Source organism: Oncorhynchus mykiss, chromosome 8, assembly GCF_057628025.1.
Source record: "Oncorhynchus mykiss isolate SJ-2025 chromosome 8, ASM5762802v1, whole genome shotgun sequence".
Lineage (NCBI taxonomy): Eukaryota > Metazoa > Chordata > Actinopteri > Salmoniformes > Salmonidae > Oncorhynchus > Oncorhynchus mykiss.
The window spans coordinates 51,321,599-51,340,092 of NC_143029.1; the positions used below are offsets into that span (position 1 = coordinate 51,321,599).

The 18,494-nt window shown below is 41.3% G+C and overlaps 1 protein-coding gene across 2 annotated transcripts in view; it reads left to right on the forward strand.

Moving 5' to 3' along the window:
- The window catches only part of LOC110530017 (low-density lipoprotein receptor-related protein 8), a 186,159-nt gene that overhangs the window by 46,086 nt on the left and 121,579 nt on the right, over positions 1-18,494 (forward strand). The gene's annotated exons all lie outside the window — the stretch shown is intronic.

Here is an 18,494-nt window from a genome sequence, read left to right on the forward strand (position 1 = left end):
AGGCAAAAATTCCAAGCCCGAAAAACATTTAAAAAACATTTAAAAAAAACTGATTTTAAGATGTATTTGGTACATAATTTTTCTAGCCAATACTCCAAAATGAAACACGTTTGAGTAATCGCCTTTGAGTGTGGAATGTATTACTTTACATACTGGATGGACTGGTTACCTTATACTACACTCCCAAATGTCTATCCATGAGTTTGGGAGAGAAAGTATAGCCTTAGGCGAGGCTGTTGGTTCATTGATTGTGCAGGGCAGCTTACAATTTATAGTGCATTTGTATGTGATTTTTAATAGCCTAGTCATAAGGAATTGTTGTATATTTTCATAATTAATAGGCTGACACAGTTCCTTTTAGAGAATATCTCACCACCATGCATTCCCATCGCCTCTCTCTTTTTCCCCCTTTCTCAAGCACATAGAGGGGCTTAGTGAAATACGTTTTGTGAAATACGTTTCGCGAAATCCCAGTTGAGTGTAATACGTTTAGTTGCGAAATCATGACGCTATCGATGTTCCTGAACAGATTTCACTTGGTTTCCCAAATGAAGCACTGGGTATTTACAGGAACAGGGTTGGAGAGCCCCGTGGCATAAAGAGTTTGGGCAGAATATCACCTGTCGGTCAGCGAGAGCATGCTCCTCAAACAGTGTTTGATGTGTGGAGTGAAATAAGTCTTCTTAAATGTATTTCTCAGCTGCTCATATTAAGCACAGCTCCTCTATAAAACCCAAGTTGTCTATCTGGCATCACTGAAAAACAGACCTGTGGGTAAGTACAGGTGTGAAAGCCTGCTGCCGCCATTAGTTATTCGAGTGCCAACGGATGACATGTCTTTTTCCCCCTGCCCCTGTTTCTGCCCATTTGACGTTTCTGCCCATCCTGAAATTGAAACTAGTTTGACATCTTAGTAAAGACGAGATTCAATTGAGAAGTCTGATGGGTGAAAATAGGATCACTTGATGAGAGAACAGCTGTGCAGCCTGAGGCAAGGAGCAGAGCGCATTCTTTTCTTCCGGCTTTCTCAAGTCATCAGTAGACTATAGTTGCATCATGCAGCCCATATATGTTTTGATTTCTAAGACATTCTTAGGTTTGCATCATTCAGAACAAAAATTGACAAGTAACTCTCAATCTAGTTTATAGGACCTGTTTCAAATGATCACTTTTATGCTCAACATAGCCACTTCATATGCACAGATTCTCTGGAATGTGAAAAATATCCTTTCTATTTTATTCAGTGAAGTTCAATTATAATCTCCTTACTATAAAATCATATAATATAAAATAATGGTACGGGACTTATAAGCATATCTTTTCTGCTAAATGAACCAGCCTACAGCCTATGGCATGGAGCATAGCCAGAAATAATACAGTAGAGCAACTCATATTTTATTCATATCATGTTTCTTTAGACCTGACTAAAGTAAATAATGGATTTATTGTGATGGTGCATATTTTTTGTAATCTTTATTTTATTATTTAAAAAAAACTTTTACCCGTTTTTCATGGTATCCAATTGGTAGTTACAGTCTTGTCTCATTCCAGGAACTCCCGTACAGACTCGGGAGAGGCGAAGGTCAAGAGCCATGCGTCCCCCTGAAACACGACCCAACCAAGCCACAATACTTCTTGACACAATGCCCGCTTAACCCGGAAGCCAGCCACACCAATGTGACCGTGTCAGCGTGCATGAGCCCGTGCATGAGCCCGGCCCAACACATGAGTCACTAGAGTGAAATGGTACAAGGACATCCCTGCCGGCCAAACCCTCCCCTAACCTGGACGACGCTGGGCCAATTGTGCACTGCCCCATGAGTCTCCCAGTCGCTGCCGGCTGCGACAGAGCCTGGACTTGAATCAAAATCTCTAGTGGCACGGCTAGCAACTGTGATGCAATGCCTTAGACCACTGCACCACTCGGGAGGCCATGATGGTGTATATTAAATTGATTTATTCAACTTTTTAAATGTAGATGTTACAAAGGCGCACATCAGCGGCTTGAACGGAACTTGTATACGTTGAGGTCTGGAGATGCTAAACTTGCTTATGTTAATTAACGGTCAGTTACCGAGAGACCGGCAGTTTTTTGCATGACAATAACCAGCTGACAAAATATCATGACCGCCACAGCCCTACCAGTCACAATAGCAGCTCCTTTAGCTGGAGTGTCACCATAGAATTAGAACTACCCATGAGGGTTGCATTCAAAGTACCATGGTCTGAAAGGCTTTTCCCGTTCTAGTATTTCTATTCCTATAAGCTTGCGTCCCAAAAGGAACTCTATTCCCTACAGTGCCTTCGGAAAGTATTCAGACCCCTTGACTATTTCCACATTTTATTCCGTTACAGCCTTATTCTAAAAAATATTTTTTTCCCTCAGCAATCTACACATAATAACCCATAATGACAAAGTCAAAACAGGTTTTTAGAAATGTTTACAAATTTAAAAATGAAAAAAAAAACTGAAATACTTTATTTGCATAAGTATTCAGACCCTTTGCTATGAGACTCGACATTTAGTTCAGGTGGATCCTGTTTCCATTGATCATCATTGAGCTGTTTCTACAACTTGATTGGAGTCCACATGTGGCAAATTAAATTTTTTGGACATAATTTGGAAAGGCACACACCTGTCTATATAAGGTCCCACAGTTGACAGTGCATGTCAGAGCAAAAACCAAGCCATGAGGTGGAAGGAATTGTCTGTAGAGCTCTGAGACATGATTGTGTCGAGGCACAGATCTGGGGAAGATTACCCAAAAAATCTGAAGCATTGAAGTCCCCCAGGAACAGTGACCTCCATCATTCTTAAATGGAATAAGTTTGGAACCACCAAAGACTCTTCCTAGAGCTGGCTGCCTTGCCATACTGAGCAATCTGGGGAGAAGGGCCTTGGTCAGAGAGGTGAACAAGAACCCAATGTTCACTCTGACAGAGCTCTAGAGATCCTCTGTGGAGAAGGGATAACCTTCCAGAAGCACAACCATTTCTGCATCTCCGCCAATCAGGTCTTTATGTTAGAGTGGCCAGATGGAAGCCACTCCTCAGTAAAAGGCACATGACAGGCCACTTGGAGTTTGCCAAAAGGCACCTGAAGACTCTCAGACCATGAGAAACAAAATTGTCTGGTCTGATGAAATCAAGATTCAACTCTTTGACCTGAATGCCAAGCGTCACGTCTGGAGGAAACCTGGCACCATCCCTACGGTGAAGCATGTTGGTGACAGCATCCTGCTTTGGTTGTGTTTTTCAGCGGCAGGGACTGGGAGACTAGTCAGGATCGAGGCAAAGATGAACGGAGCAAAGTACAGAGCGATCCTCGATGAAAACCTGCTCCAGAGCGCTCAGGACCTCAGACTGGTGCGACGGTTCTTCTTCCAACAGGACAACGACCCTAAGCATACAGCCAAGACAACACAGGAGTGGCTTCGGGACAAGTCTTTGATTTTCCTTGAGTGGCCCAGCCAGAGCCCGGACATGAACTCGATCTAACATCTCTGGAGAGACCTGAAAATCGCTGTACAGCAACACTCCCCATCCAACCTGACATAGCTTGAGAGGATATGCAGATTAGAATGGGAGAAACTCCCCAAATACAGGTGTGCCAAGCTTGTAGTGTCATACCCAAGAAGACTCTTGTCTGTAATTGCATCGCAAGGTGCTTCAACAAACTACATCAAACACCTGTTCGAAAAAAACTATGTGGAGATATGGGATCAGAGCATGACAATGTTCTATTTCACACTGAGGCTTGGTGGTTATCGAGGGGGAGTGTTGGAAAGATTTTTCGCATTGAGAGACTGACTAACTGTTATCCTTAACAATGGGATGTAAAAAAAAATCTGACTTGGTTGACTTTCTGTGTATTGAAAAGAAAATGTGTCTCCTTGCCTATTTGGAAAATGAACAAGCTGAATGCAAGCATTCAAGGGAAATACAAAAACATTCTACAGATGAGTGACCGAATCAGTGGATTCAAAGGAAAGAATCTTATTGAAGAGAGTCTTTCAAAAGCGAACCATGCCTCCTTCCCTCGGCTGTGCATGTTTCTAACAGAATACAGCATCAATAAGTGTCCCACACGAGTGATGACTGCTCACCTCCAACGCTTGGAAGAGCACTTTGGGACCTACTTCCCAATGTGTTTGACTGTCATCCTGGCTAAGTTGACAGGCCACTTTCTAGAGCTCCGACTTTCTGACCTGAAGATCACTGACCTGCTCTCGTCTGCATTAAAACTAAATATCGATCCAGGTTGGATGTGACAGCAAAGATGAGGAGCAAACTGTCGTCCACGCCCCCTGACTTGTGAAGCTCCGATGCGACGTGCATTAAGCACATCCATCTCATTAGTGGTGGTGAGAAGTTACATTATTTCAGACTAATTTGCATTTAACTGTCAAAGCCTCACATTAAAAGTATGTGATGGTGAGTTGAAAAGATATTCAGAAATAATGTTACAATGGTTTTCAATTGACTGCCATAGCACCAAATAAAAAAATTAACATAGGATGTTAATTACATAATTGTTTTAATATGGTTAGGGTCGCGAGATTTTTCAAATATCAAAATGGGGCCATGGGCTAAAAAAGTTTGGGGAACCCCTGGCCTATATCTCCAACTTTTTGAAAGCGGCAACTTTAGGACAATTGTTCCTTCTGAGGCTATTAGAATATTTTGTAAATAGGCTACTGTTCATAACTTTAATTTGTCTTAAAGCTTTTATGATAGGCTTAGTAGAGTATAGGTTATTGGCCATGTGGTTTTTAACCTTGCATGGAGAGATTTTTCCACCTTGCACGGATCATTTATCTTTTAATAAGCTTAAACTGATTAAACGTAATTTAATAATTAAACCTGATTAAATCATTCAATTTTTCTACATGCCATTGATATTATTTGTTCTCTCTCATTATTAGTCCCTGCTAGCTTAAGTTTTTAGGATGGAACTCTATTAGATGAAAGCGTATTAGCCCAAAGTCATATTCATATTGAATGGAGAGACAAGGAATATAGCCTACACTTTTAAAACAGCTAAACACAATAACGAGTGTCTGTTGTAAAAAAAAAAAAAAAAAACTTTAGGCTACAAGGCCCATGCATCCGAGAGAGAGGGAGACAATATTTTCTGACTGGAGATTTTGTGCAGATTGGTGGAATTCTCCACTCTGTCTAGCCTACATTCCTCTCGTGCATTATGTAGGCCTATAAAACATAGGCTATTTATTGAAATAGGCAATAGGAACAGGAAGATTACTCTTAATGTCATTCATGTTCTGCCCTGCTGTGTGCTGCCCGGCTCCGTTTTTAGACCTACTGTGCGGCACCAGTCAAGTTCAAATAGGCTAAACCATCATCTGTCACATCACAATGTCACCATCGACTATGGCTGTCAATTATTGTCGATAGAAGAGACTATGGTAATATGGCCCAACACTAGTTCACTATATAGGGACTAGTGTGCCATTTGGGACATAGCCTAGGTGTCACTGACTCCCACAGAGGGCTGGATTAGAATAGTAGTAGAATAGTAGAAGCCTGTATGGTACGGTTACTCTGCTCAGTCACTCCACTCGGCTAAGGTTACTCTGCTCAGTCAATCCACTCGGCTATGGTTACTCTGCTCAATCGCTGGGCTGGCAGTCAGTCAGAGACATGAAATCACACCGTCTGCCAGCCCAGCGATTGAGCAGAGTAACCATCAGTAGTAGTATTAGTAGCACATAATGATACAAATACAGTTTTAGTGTAGGCATCAGTAGTAGATTTTGTAGTACCAGCAATAATATTGCTATCTGGTGAGTTGAAAGACAATTTTTTCAGGGTTACAAACCGAAATCTGTCTTTTCGCTATACAGACATTCAATTTAGTTTATTCGGCATGTTCTTTGGAATTTTCTGAATGGATTAACAATTCCATATTGAACGTTGCATGGGGATGAATTACGGGCTTGTTTTTTTTTTGTTTTGTCCCGCAAATGCACATGTACAAATGGAACACTAGAGTCAAAGCAAATTAACATTGTCTTCAAGATAAAATGTAATACCAAATAGTTTCACAGTATTTAAAAAAAATGGTGTTGTCTGGTTAAAGAGGGAGTTTTGACGTCCGTTCGAGTTGTGACCAAAGCTGAGCTGAGCCCAGCCCGGAGGTGGATTGGTTTTAATGCAATGTTGCTGGCCACTGTACTCTGGCAGCTAGGAACACACACACACACACACATAGATAAATCGAAACACTGCACAAACACACACGATACGCATGGAGAGGCACAAAAAGAGGAAGGACACACACACAGTGTGAGCTCGTTCTATTGATCGCTGCACCCTCCAGTACCCATCCCACAGAACGGGTTCGGACATGTTAGGGTCCCCCTTGAATCCGACGCTGATCACAACAGAAAGAGGGAATAAGAAAAGAGAAAAAAAGAAGGTGGAGGTGGACAGAGGAGAGAGAAGCCAAGAGGGGAGATGAGATCTGGGGTTTTCTGGATCAACAAGGGGTTTGGGTGGTGGCTGTGGCAATGGACACATTAGCTGGTTGGCGTGGCTGAATTTTAGAGAACATTTTAGAGTCCTCGATCTTGGCGGTGTAGAGAAATATTTGCATTTTTAAGCCAATTTCCTGAAATTCTACACATTATTCTATGAAGCTGAGAGAAAATGTTGCAGTTTTAAAGCTAATTTCCTGGAATTCTATGCATTTTGCCATGGATAATTCTGTATTCTTTTGCTCAAATATAACAAAATCAATACTGCTAAATTCAGTGTTTTTGGAATTTTCAATTTTCCCTGGCTGTCTAGCTTTTATTTTGGTGATTGTTAGTTCTCAAAGATTATATTATATTTTCTACATACAGTATCAGTCAAAAATTTGGACACACCTACTCATTCAAGGGTTTATCTTTACTTTTACTTTTTTCTACATTGTAGAATAACAGTGAAGACATCAAAACTATGAAATAATACATATGGAATTATGTAGTACCAAAAAAGTGTTAAACAAATCAAAATATATTTTAGATTCTTCAAAGTAGCCACTAGTGATGCACCGATATTACATTTTTGGCCTGTGCCGATCTCCGATATTTTCCTTGCCAAAAAAAAAAGCGATACCGATAACCGATATTTAAAATCTTAGCGTTCTAGTACAGTTAAATAGTTAACACACACACACATGGACTCTGTTAGGGTTTTCTTCCGTCTAAGGAGAGTCGGACCAAAATGCAGCGTGGTTTCTATTCATGGTACTTTAATACAGACTCTACACATGAACAAACTAACCACAAAAACCTAACAGCCTATACTGGTGCAAAACAGAGACAGGAACAATCACCCACAAAACACTCAAAGAATATGGCTGCCTAAATATGGTTCCCAATCAGAGACAACGATAAACACCTGCCTCTGATTGAGAACCACTCCAGACAGCCATAGACTATGCTAGAAAACCCCACTAAGCCACAATCCCAATACCTACGAAAAACCTCAAGACAAAACACACCACATAAAAAAACCATGTCACACCCTGGCCTGACCAAAATAATAAAGAAAACACAAAATACTAAGACCAGGGCGTGACACACAGCGTTCTAAGGCACTGCATCTCAGTGCAAGAGGGTCACTACAGTCCCTGGTTCGAATCCTGGCTGTATGTCCCCATTACCAGCAAAACATAACCAAAACCTATTTCTTTCACTTACTTGCTGTGCTGTTTCATTTGTTCAGTCGTTTCATTCTCAACCAGGATCTCTATGGAACGCCATTTGGGTCTTTGCGTGTCAAAAAAGATACACGTCAAATAACACTATTTGACGTGTCAAATAACACAACATAATCCGTTTCAGTAGCCATAGTTAGCTAGCTAACTATATAGCTAGGTGTCATCTTCTAAAATAACCCTAATATATAATTTATATCCTAATTTATTTTAGTAATGGTGGTCGGACCCATCTATGTGAAGCTAGCCACAATAAGGATTAGCCACATTAGTGGACTTTGCGGTTAGCCTTGAAAATAAAAGAATGGCATAATTCTACTTTGTGTATTCATTTGAATCACTGTCAAGGACATACTTTTATTTTAAAGGCAAACCGGTGTACCAGTGCTCAACCAATCGGTGAAAGTCAACATCATCCACGACAGAGAACGGTTGATTGTCAAGTGCAATGAATTCCATTATCTTGGGTTTAATGGATTTTGCCTTTTGAGTTGTCTCGCTGAAATGTTCTTACTCTTTCAAATGACTGATCGACTTGTTGATTGCTCGATCTACACAGCAGACATTGTGTGGGCTAGGTTAGGAATTTTGTGTTGCACGTGTAGCGGCAAATTTTACGTGCCGTTAATACGTGATTTACCTACGTTATATAGGTATGCACGGTAGCTTTGACATCGATTTTTTACATTGCTGTAAAAATAGACATTGGGCCAAAACTGATGTTGCCATTTTTAGAATCGTCCGATTCCGATATGTTCACCGATATATCTTGCATCCCTAGTATCCACCCTTTGCTTGATGACAGCTTTGCATACTCTTGGCATTCTCTCAACCAGCTGAGGAGTGAGGAATGATTTTCCTTCACTCTGCGGTCCAACTTATCCCAAACCATCTCAATTGGATTTAGGTTGGGTGATTGTGGAGGCCAGGTCATCTGATGCAGCACTCCATCATTCTCCTTGGTCAAATAGCCCTTACACAGCCTGGAGGTGTGTTTTGGATCATTTTCCTGTTGACAAACAAAATATAGTCCCATTAAGAGCAAACCAGATGGGATGGTGTATTGTTGCAGAATGCTGTGGTAGCCATTCTGGTGAAATGTGCCTTGAATTCTAATGCTGACAAAGACACAGTGGTTGGAACAAAAAATCTCAAATTTAGACATTCCACCTGTCTAATGTCCATTGCTCGTGATTCTTGGCCTAAGCAAGTCTCTTCTTCTTATTGGTGTCCTTTAGTAGTGGTTTCTTTGCAGCGATTCAACCATGAAGGCCTGATTCACACAGTCTCCTCTGAACAGTTGATGTTGAGATGTATCTGTTACTTAAACTCTGTGAAGCATTTATTTGGGCTGCAATCTGAGGAGCAGTTAACAGTTAACACTAATGAATTTATCCTCTGCAGCAGAGGTAATTCTGGGTCTTCCTTTACTGTGGCGGTCCTCATGAGAGCCAGTTTCATCATAGCGCTTGATGGTTTTTGCAACTGCATTTGAAGAAACTTTCAAAGTTCTTGAAATGTTCCGGATTGACTGATCTTCATGTCATAAAGTAATGATGGACTGTCATTTCTCTTTGCTTATTTGATCTGTTCTTACCATAATATGGACTTGATCTTTTAGCAAATAGGGCTATCTTCTATATACCACCCCTACCTTGTCACAACACAACTGATTGGCTCAAAATCATTAAGAACGGAAAGAAATTCCACATTAACTTTTAACAAGGCACACCTGTTCATTAAAATGCATTCCAGGTGACTACCTCATGAAGCTGGTTGAGAGAATGCCAAGAGTGTGCAAAACTGTCAAGGCAAAGGGTGGCAAATAAACAAATCAAAATATATTGAATAACACTTTTTTGGTTACTACATGATTCCATATGTGTTTAAGAGTTTATTATTCTACAATAAAGACCAATTTATAAAAGTGTGTGCGTGTGTGTGTGTGTACAAAACATTAGGAACACCTGCTCTTTCCATGACGTGGACTGGCCAGGTGAAAGCTAGGATCCCTTATTGATGTCACGTTAATCAGTGCAGATGAAGGGGAGGAGACAGGTTAAAGAAGTATGTTTAAGCCGTGAGACAATTGAGATATGGATTGTGTGCGCATGCCATTCAGAGGGTGAATGTGCCTTTGAACGGTGTATGGAAGTAGGTTCCAGGCGCACCGGTTTGAATGTGTCAAGAACTGCAACGCTTCTGGGTTTTTCACACTCAACAGTTTGCCGTTTATAATTTCTTACAATGTTTACAATGTTCCAAACGGTCAGAAAAAGTACATTGTAATCTAACAACACATGTTTGGCACACATAATATGCACGCAGCGCATACTCCTTAACTTATTTTTCTTGATCTCCAGTATTTTCCACAATCTCCAGTATTTTCCACATCTAGTCAAATTTATTCCACACATCGGATTTCCCCTTTACCTCCTGAGCAACCAAACATTGAGGGAATAGAATTGTTTTTCCTAAACAAATTAGAGAATTTGATAACAGAACCAGTTATGTTGTAGCTTCGGCAAGATGGACAGTGCGATAAACACTGTTGATGTTCTGTGGTGGTCGCTGCAGCAGGGAGGAGAGACAAAGCGTGCTAATCACACAGACAGAGAGGGCTGCCTCGCTTCTAGTCCTTAGGAAACTTTGCAGTATTTTCTTTCTTTATGTATTATTTCTTACATTGTTAGCCCAGAAAATCTTAAGTGTTATTACATACAGCCGGGAAGAACTTTTGTATATCAGAGCGACATCAATTTACCAGCGCTACGACCAGGAACACGACTTTCCCGAAGCGGATCCTTTGTCTGGACCACCCAGGGCATTTGAACTGATTCCAGAGGCTGACCCAAAACATTGCCACCGGAGAAAAGGTAGATGGAGCTGTCTTCTGGTCTGATTTCAGAGGCGCACACACCACCCACCGCTTCTGAGGATATTACTCGCTAATGTCCAGTCTCTAGATAACACGGTGGTCAAAATTAGGGCAAGGGTTGCTTTCACGGAAACATGGCTCTCAGGATATGATGTCGGAGTCGGTACAGCCACCTGGATTCTTTGTGTTTGCGCCGACAGCAATAAACATCTCTCTGGGAAGAAGATGATTAACGACTCATGGTGTAATTGTAGCAACATACTCAAGTCCTTTTGTTCCCCTGACTTAGAATTCCTCACAATCAAATGCCGACCGTATTATCTCCCAAGGGAATTCTCCTCGTTTATTGTCACAGCCGTGTATATCCCCCCTCAAGCCGATACCACGACAGCCCTCAAGGAACTTCATTGGACTTTCTGCAAACTGGAAGCCATATATCCTGAGGTTGTATTTATTGGAGCTGGTGATTTTAACAAAGTAAATTTGAGAACAAGGCAACCTAAATTCTATCAGCATATTGACTGTAGCACTCTCACTGGTAAAACACTGGATCACTGCTACTCTAACTTCCGCGATGCATACAAGGTCCTCCCCTGCCCTCCTTTTTGAAAATCTGAGCACAACATTTTGCTCCTCCCTTCCATGCTAAGGACTATTCAACGCTGGTCTGACCAGTCGAATTCCACTGTTCAAGATTGTTTTGATCACACAGACTGGGACATGTTCCGGGTAGCCTCAGAGAATAATATTGACGTATATGCTAATTCAGTGAGTGAGTTTATAATGAAGTGCATAGGAGATGTTGTAACTACTGTGACTATTAAAACGTATCTTAACCAGAAACTGTGGATAGGTGGCGGAATTTGCGCAAAACTGAAAGCGCAAACCACCGTATTTAACAATGGAAAGGTGACTGGGAGTTTGGCCGAATACAAACAGTGTAGTTATTCCCTCAGCAAGGCAATCAAACAAGCCAAATTTCAGTATAGAGACAAAGTGGAGTCACAATTCAACAGCTCAGACACGAGATGTATGTTTATTTTTTACATTTTATTTCACCTTTATTTAACCAGGTAGGCTAGTTGAGAAAAAGTTCTCATTTACATCTGCGACCTGGCCAAGGTAAAGCATAGCAGTGTGAACAGACAGCAACACATAGTTACACATGGAGTAAACAATAAACAAGTAAATAAGACAGTATAATTTTTTATTATTATTATTTTTTTAAATAGTCTATTTACATTGTGTGCAAAAGGCATGAGGAGGTAGGCGAATAATTACAATTTAGCAGATTAACACTGGAGTGATAAATTATCAGATGGTCATGTGCAGGTAGAGATACTGGTGTGCAAAAGAGCAGAAAAGTAAATAAATAAAAACAGTATGGGGATGAGGTAGGTAAATTGGGTGGGCTATTTACCGATGGACTATGTACAGCTGCAGCGATCGGTTAGCTGCTCAGATAGCAGATGTTTATGTGGCAGGGTCTACAGACAATCACGGACTACAAAAGTAAAACCAGCCACGTCACAGACACCGACGTCTTGCTTCCAGACAAACTAAACACCTTCTTTGCCCACTTTGAGAATAATACAGTTCCATCGACGCGGCCCGCTACCAAGGACCGTGGGTTCTCTTTCTCCTTGGCCGACGTGAGTAAGACATTTAAATGCGTTAACCCTCGCAAGGCTGCCGGCCCAGACGGCATCCCTAGCCGCGTCCTCAGAGCATGTGCAGACCAGCTGGCTGGTGTGTTTACGGACATATTCAATCTCTCCCTATCCCAGTCTGCTGTCCCCACATGCTCCGAAAAGGTAACTGAACTAAATGACTATCACCCCGTAGTACTCACTTCTATCATCATGAAGTGCTTTGAGAGGCTAGTCAAGGATCATATCACCTCCACCTTACCTGTCACACTAGACCAACTTCAATTTGCTTACTGCCCCAATAGGTCCACAGACAATGCAATCGCCATCACACTGCACACTGCTCTATCCCATCTGGACAAGAGGAATACCTATGTAAGAATGCTGTTTATTGACTATAGCTCAGCATTCAACGCCATAGTACCCTCCAAGCTCATCATTAAGCTTGAGGCCCTGGGTCTCAACTCCGCCCTGTGCAATTGGGTCCTGGCCTTCCTGACGGGCTGCCTCCAGGTGGTGAAAGTAGGGAACAACATTTCCACTTCGCTGATCGTCAACACTGGGGCCCCACAAGGGTGTGTGCTCAGCCCCCTCCTGTACTCCCTGTTCACCCATGACTGCGTGGCCATGCACGCCTCCAACTCAATCATCAAGTTTGCAGACGACACAACAGTAGTAGGCTTGATTACCAACAACGACGAGACGGCCTACAGGGAGGAGGTGAGGGCACTCGGAGTGTGGTGTCAGGAAAACAACCTCTCACTCAACGTCAACAAAACAAAGGAGATGATCATGGACTTCAGGAAACAGCAGAGGAAACACCCCCCTATCCGGGCGTACACTTCACGGACAAACTGAAATGGTCCATCCACACAGACAGTGTGGTGAAGGAGGCTGAAGAAATTTGACTTGTCATCTAAAACCCTCACAAACCTTTACAGATGCACAATTGAGAGCATCCTGCCAGGGTGTATCACCGCCTGGTACAGCAACTGCACCACCCACAACCATAAGGCTCTCCAGAGGGTGGTGTGGTCTGCAGATCTGGGAACGAAAGACTAAAAAACAGCTTCTATCTCAAGGCCATCAAACTGTTAAACAGCCATCACTAACACAGAGAGGCTGCTGCCTACATACAGACTTGAAATCATTGGCCACTTTAATAAATGGATCACTATTCACTTTAATAATGCCACTTTAATAATGTTTACATATCTTGCATTAATCATCTCATATGTACAGTATATACTGTATTTTATTCCTTCTATTGCATCCTAGCTATGTCGCTCTATCATTGCTCATCCATATACACTACCATTCAAAAGTTTGGGGTCACTTAGAAATGTCCTTGTTTTCCATTAAAACATAAATGAAATTGGTTGCAAACTGAATAGGAAATATAGTCAAGACCTTGACATGGTTATAAATAATCATTTTTAATTGAAATAATATTTGCGACCTTCAAACTTTGCTTTCATCAAAGAATCCTCCATTTGCAGCAATTACAGCCTTGCAGACCTTTGGCATTCTAGTTGTCAAATTGTTGAGGAAATCTGAAGAGATTTCACCCCATGCTTCCTGAAGCACCTCCCACAAGTTGGATTGGCTTGATGGGCACTTCTTACGTACCATACGGACAAGCTGCTCCCACAACAGGTCAATAGGGTTGAGATCCAGTCATCCAGTCATTGTCCTGTTGTAGGTGGAAATTTGCTCTAATTAAGCGCCGTCCATAGAGTATGGCATGGTGTTGCAAAATGGAGTGATAACCTTCCTTCTTCAAGATCCCTTTTACCCTGTACAAATCTCCCACTTTACCACCAGCAAAGCACCCCAGACCATCACATTGCCTCCACCATGCTTGACATGAAGCTGCCAGTTGAGGACTTATGAGGTGTCTGTTTCTCAAACTAGACACTCTAATGTACTTGTCCTCTTTCTCAGTTGTGCACCGGGGCCTCCCTCTTCTCTTTCTATTCTGGTTACAGACAGTTTGCGCTGTTCTGTGAAGGGAGTAGTACACAGCGTTGTACGAGGTCTTATGTTTCTTTGAAATTTCTCGCATGGAATAGCCTTCATTTCTCAGAACAAGAATAGACCGACGAGTTTCAGAAGAAAGTTCTTTGTTTCTGGCCATTGTTTCTTTAATCAGGACAACAGTTTTCAGCTGTGCTAACATAATTGCAAAAGGGTTTTCTAATGATAAATTTGACAAAAAAACAAGCTTTTCTTTCAAAAACAAAGACATTTCTAAGTGACCCCAAACTTTTGAACGGTAGTGTATTCATATGTAAATGTATATATTCTTATTCAATTCCTTTACTTAGATTTGTGTGTGTTAGGTTGTTGTTGTGGAATTGTTTGATTAAATGTTAGCTATTGCTGCACTGTCAGAGCTAGAAGCACAAGCATTTCGCTACACTCGCATTAACATCTGCTAACCATGTGTACGTGACCAATAAAATTTAATTTGCTTTGATTTGAAATCTGAGCCTGGCCCAGCACAATCAAATCAATTGCGTTTGGACTCCTTCTAGTCATCTGTGTGTCTTAATTATTTAATCAAACAGTGCGCTTAAAGCATCAGACAAGCTCAGTGCATTTACAGTGCCTTGCGAAAGTATTCGGCCCCCTTGAACTTTGCGACCTTTTGCCACATTTCAGGCTTCAAACATAAAGAAATAAAACTGTATTTTTTTGTGAAGAATCAACAACAAGTGGGACACAATCATGACGTGGAACGACATTTATTGGATATTTCAAACTTTTTTAACAAATCATAAACTGAAAAATTGGGCGTGCAAAATTATTCAGCCCCTTTACTTTCAGTGCAGCAAACTCTCTCCAGAAGTTCAGTGAGGATCTCTGAATGATCCGTTGTTGACCTAAATGACTAATGATGATAAATACAATCCACCTGTGTGTAATCAAGTCTCCGTATAAATGCACCTGCACTGTGATAGTCTCAGAGGTCCGTTAAAAGCGCAGAGAGCATCATGAAGAACAAGGAACACACCAGGCAGGTCCGAGATACTGTTGTGAAGAAGTTTAAAGCCGGATTTGGATACAAAAAGATTTCCCAAGCTTGAAACATCCCAAGGAGCACTGTGCAAGCGATAATATTGAAATGGAAGGAGTATCAGACCACTGCAAATCTACCAAGACCTGGCCGTCCCTCTAAACTTTCAGCTCATACAAGGAGAAGACTGATCAGAGATGCAGCCAAGAGGCCCATGATCACTCTGGATGAACTGCAGAGATCTACAGCTGAGGTGGGAGACTCTGTCCATAGGACAACAATCAGTCGTATATTGCACAAATCTGGCCTTTATGGAAGAGTGGCAAGAAGAAAGCCATTTCTTAAAGATATCCATAAAAAGTGTTGTTTAAAGTTTGCCACAAGCCACCTGGGAGACAGACCAAACATGTGGAAGAAGGTGCTCTGGGCAGATGAAACCAAAATTGAACTTTTTGGCAACAATGCAAAACGTTATGTTTGGCATAAAAGCAACACAGCTCATCACCCTGAACACACCATACCCACTGTCAAACATGGTGGTGGCAGCATCATGGTTTGGGCCTGCTTTTCTTCAGCAGGGACAGGGAAGATGGTTAAAATTGATGGGAAGATGGATGGAGCCAAATACAGGACCATTCTGGAAGAAAACCTGATGGAGTCTGCAAAAGACCTGAGACTGGGACGGAGATTTGTCTTCCAACAAGACAATGATCCAAAACATAAAGCAAAATCTACAATGGAATGGTTCAATAATAAACATATCCAGGTGTTAGAATGGCCAAGTCAAAGTCCAGACCTGAATCCAATTGAGAATCTGTGGAAAGAACTGAAAACTGCTGTTCACAAATGCTCTCCATCCAACCTCACTGAGCTCGAGCTGTTTTGAAGGAGGAATGGGAAAAAAATTCAGTCTCTCGATGTGCAAAACTGATAGAGACATACCCCAAGCGACTTACAGCTGTAATCGCAGCAAAAGGTGGCGCTACAAAGTATTAACTTAAGGGGGCTGAATAATTTTGCACACCCAATTTTTCAGTTTTTGATTTCTTAAAAAAGTTTGAAATATCCAATAAATGTCGTTCCACTTCATGATTGTGTCCCACTTGTTGTTGATTCTTCACAAAAAAATACAGTTTTATATCTTTATGTTTGAAGCCTGAAATGTGGCAAAAGGTCGCAAAGTTCAAGGGGGCCGAATACTTTCGCAAGGCACTGTACTTGAGACATCTCTCAACGCTCTCTCTCTCTCTCTCCATGCCGCTTTCCACACAGACCTATAGTCCACCCCGTCACTCAAGGAGCACATTTGTTGTTGCTCGACCAAGAGACACTTGCTTTCAGTCTGCGTGGTCAATGCAGCACATGCAACAGTGTTGATGACAACGATGCTGTCTCCACTTTGCGTCATAATATAAACTTATAAGCATTCTATAATTACACTGTTATACTGAACAAAAATATAAACGCAACACGTAAAGCGTTGGTCCCATTTTTCATGAACTGAAAGATTTTTTTTTCCTTCTCCATATGCACAAAAAGCTTATTTGTCTCAAATTTTGTGCACACATTTGTTTACATTCCTGTTAGTGAGCATTTAATCCATACACCTGACAGGTGTGACATATCAAGAAGCTGATTAAACATGATCATTACACAGGTGCACCTTGTGCTGGGGTCAATAAAAGGACACTCTAAAATGTGCCATTTTGTCACACAACACAAAGCCACAGATGTCTCACATTTTGAGGGAACATGCAATTGGCATGCGAACTGCAGGAATGTCTAACAGAGCAGTTGGCAGAGAATTTAATGTTAATTTATCTACCATTAGCCGCCTCCAGTGTCATTTTAGAGAATTTGGCAGTACATCCAACCGGCCTCACAACCGCAGACCACGTGTAACCACGCCAGCCCAGGACCTCCACATCCGGCTTCTTCACCTGCGGGTTCGTCTGGGGAGTATTTCTGTCTGTAATAAAGCCTGTTTGTGGGGAAAGAATAATTATGATTGGCTGGGCCTAGATCCCCAGTGGGTTGACCTGGCTCCCAAGTGGGTGGGCCTATGCCTTCCCAGGCCCACCCATGGCTGCGCCCCTGCACAGAAATCTATAAATTAGGGCCTAATACATTCATTTCAATTGACATATTTCCTTCTATGAAATGTAGCTCAGTAATAGTTTGTGTTTTTTACATCAGCAAAGAGCTAGTTTGTATTTTCTTAGCAAGTTGTGGCTAAATCGTGTTAGCTGCTAATGCTAATTGCTAGATAGCTGGGTAGCTAGCTAATAAATGTACTGAGTCAGAGCAAACGTACCTTGCTATACAGCCTGATACCAGTGATGGTGTAGGCCTAAATCAGCATGTTGTTTGTGTAACAGTATCTTATAAACCAAGAAGGATTAAGTGAAGCATGAATATGTTAGCTACATGAAATAGCTAAGAGAAAACATTTAATGTAACCAAAGATTATAGAGTCCCCTAGGAATCACTTAGCAACACTTTGGTTTATACCCTATCACAATAACATTTTCATTCATTGTCATGTCAAACAACACTGTATTCTAAGTGCCCGCAAATATATTCAAACTATATAATTATAATAATCATTTTATTTCCATGATTCCAATAGTTCACCCAAGTGTTTTGATCTAAATTGCAAGTCAACTCGCAATTGCATTTAGTTAAGAATAACATTTGGTTAAAAATAAGGCCTTGATTTCTTTTGCCAAAATCGTGCAGCCCTATGTGGCAGTGTGGAAATGACCTCAAATGAGTGCAGGAAAAGCGTACATTTATGGGGGGTTAAAGTTTAATTGAACAGTATAAAACAATCAGAGTGCAGAAAGACCCATTGAAATCACTTAGAATGTATGTGTTTCCACCCTAGGGTCATGCACTACTCATAAAGCCAATTTAGAACTTGTATTGTAGAACTTGTACTTGTATTCAAAAACATAAAATACCATCATACCATCAAAAATGAGAAAAATATAGTGCTTTGATATTTTGGCCATATGACTCAGCCCTAGCAAAAAAACAATGGATGTATGTCTGCAGTGTTTCCCCTGCCCACATTATTTTCTAGGCAGGGTGCCCAAGGCCCCCAACTAAACATCCAGCGCCAATTTAACCAAACATTTCAATTCAAACCAATTGAAGCCATGTTGAAGAAAAAAACCCACTCTAATCAGTGTCCTCTCAGAAACAAGGGGTGGGTTTAGT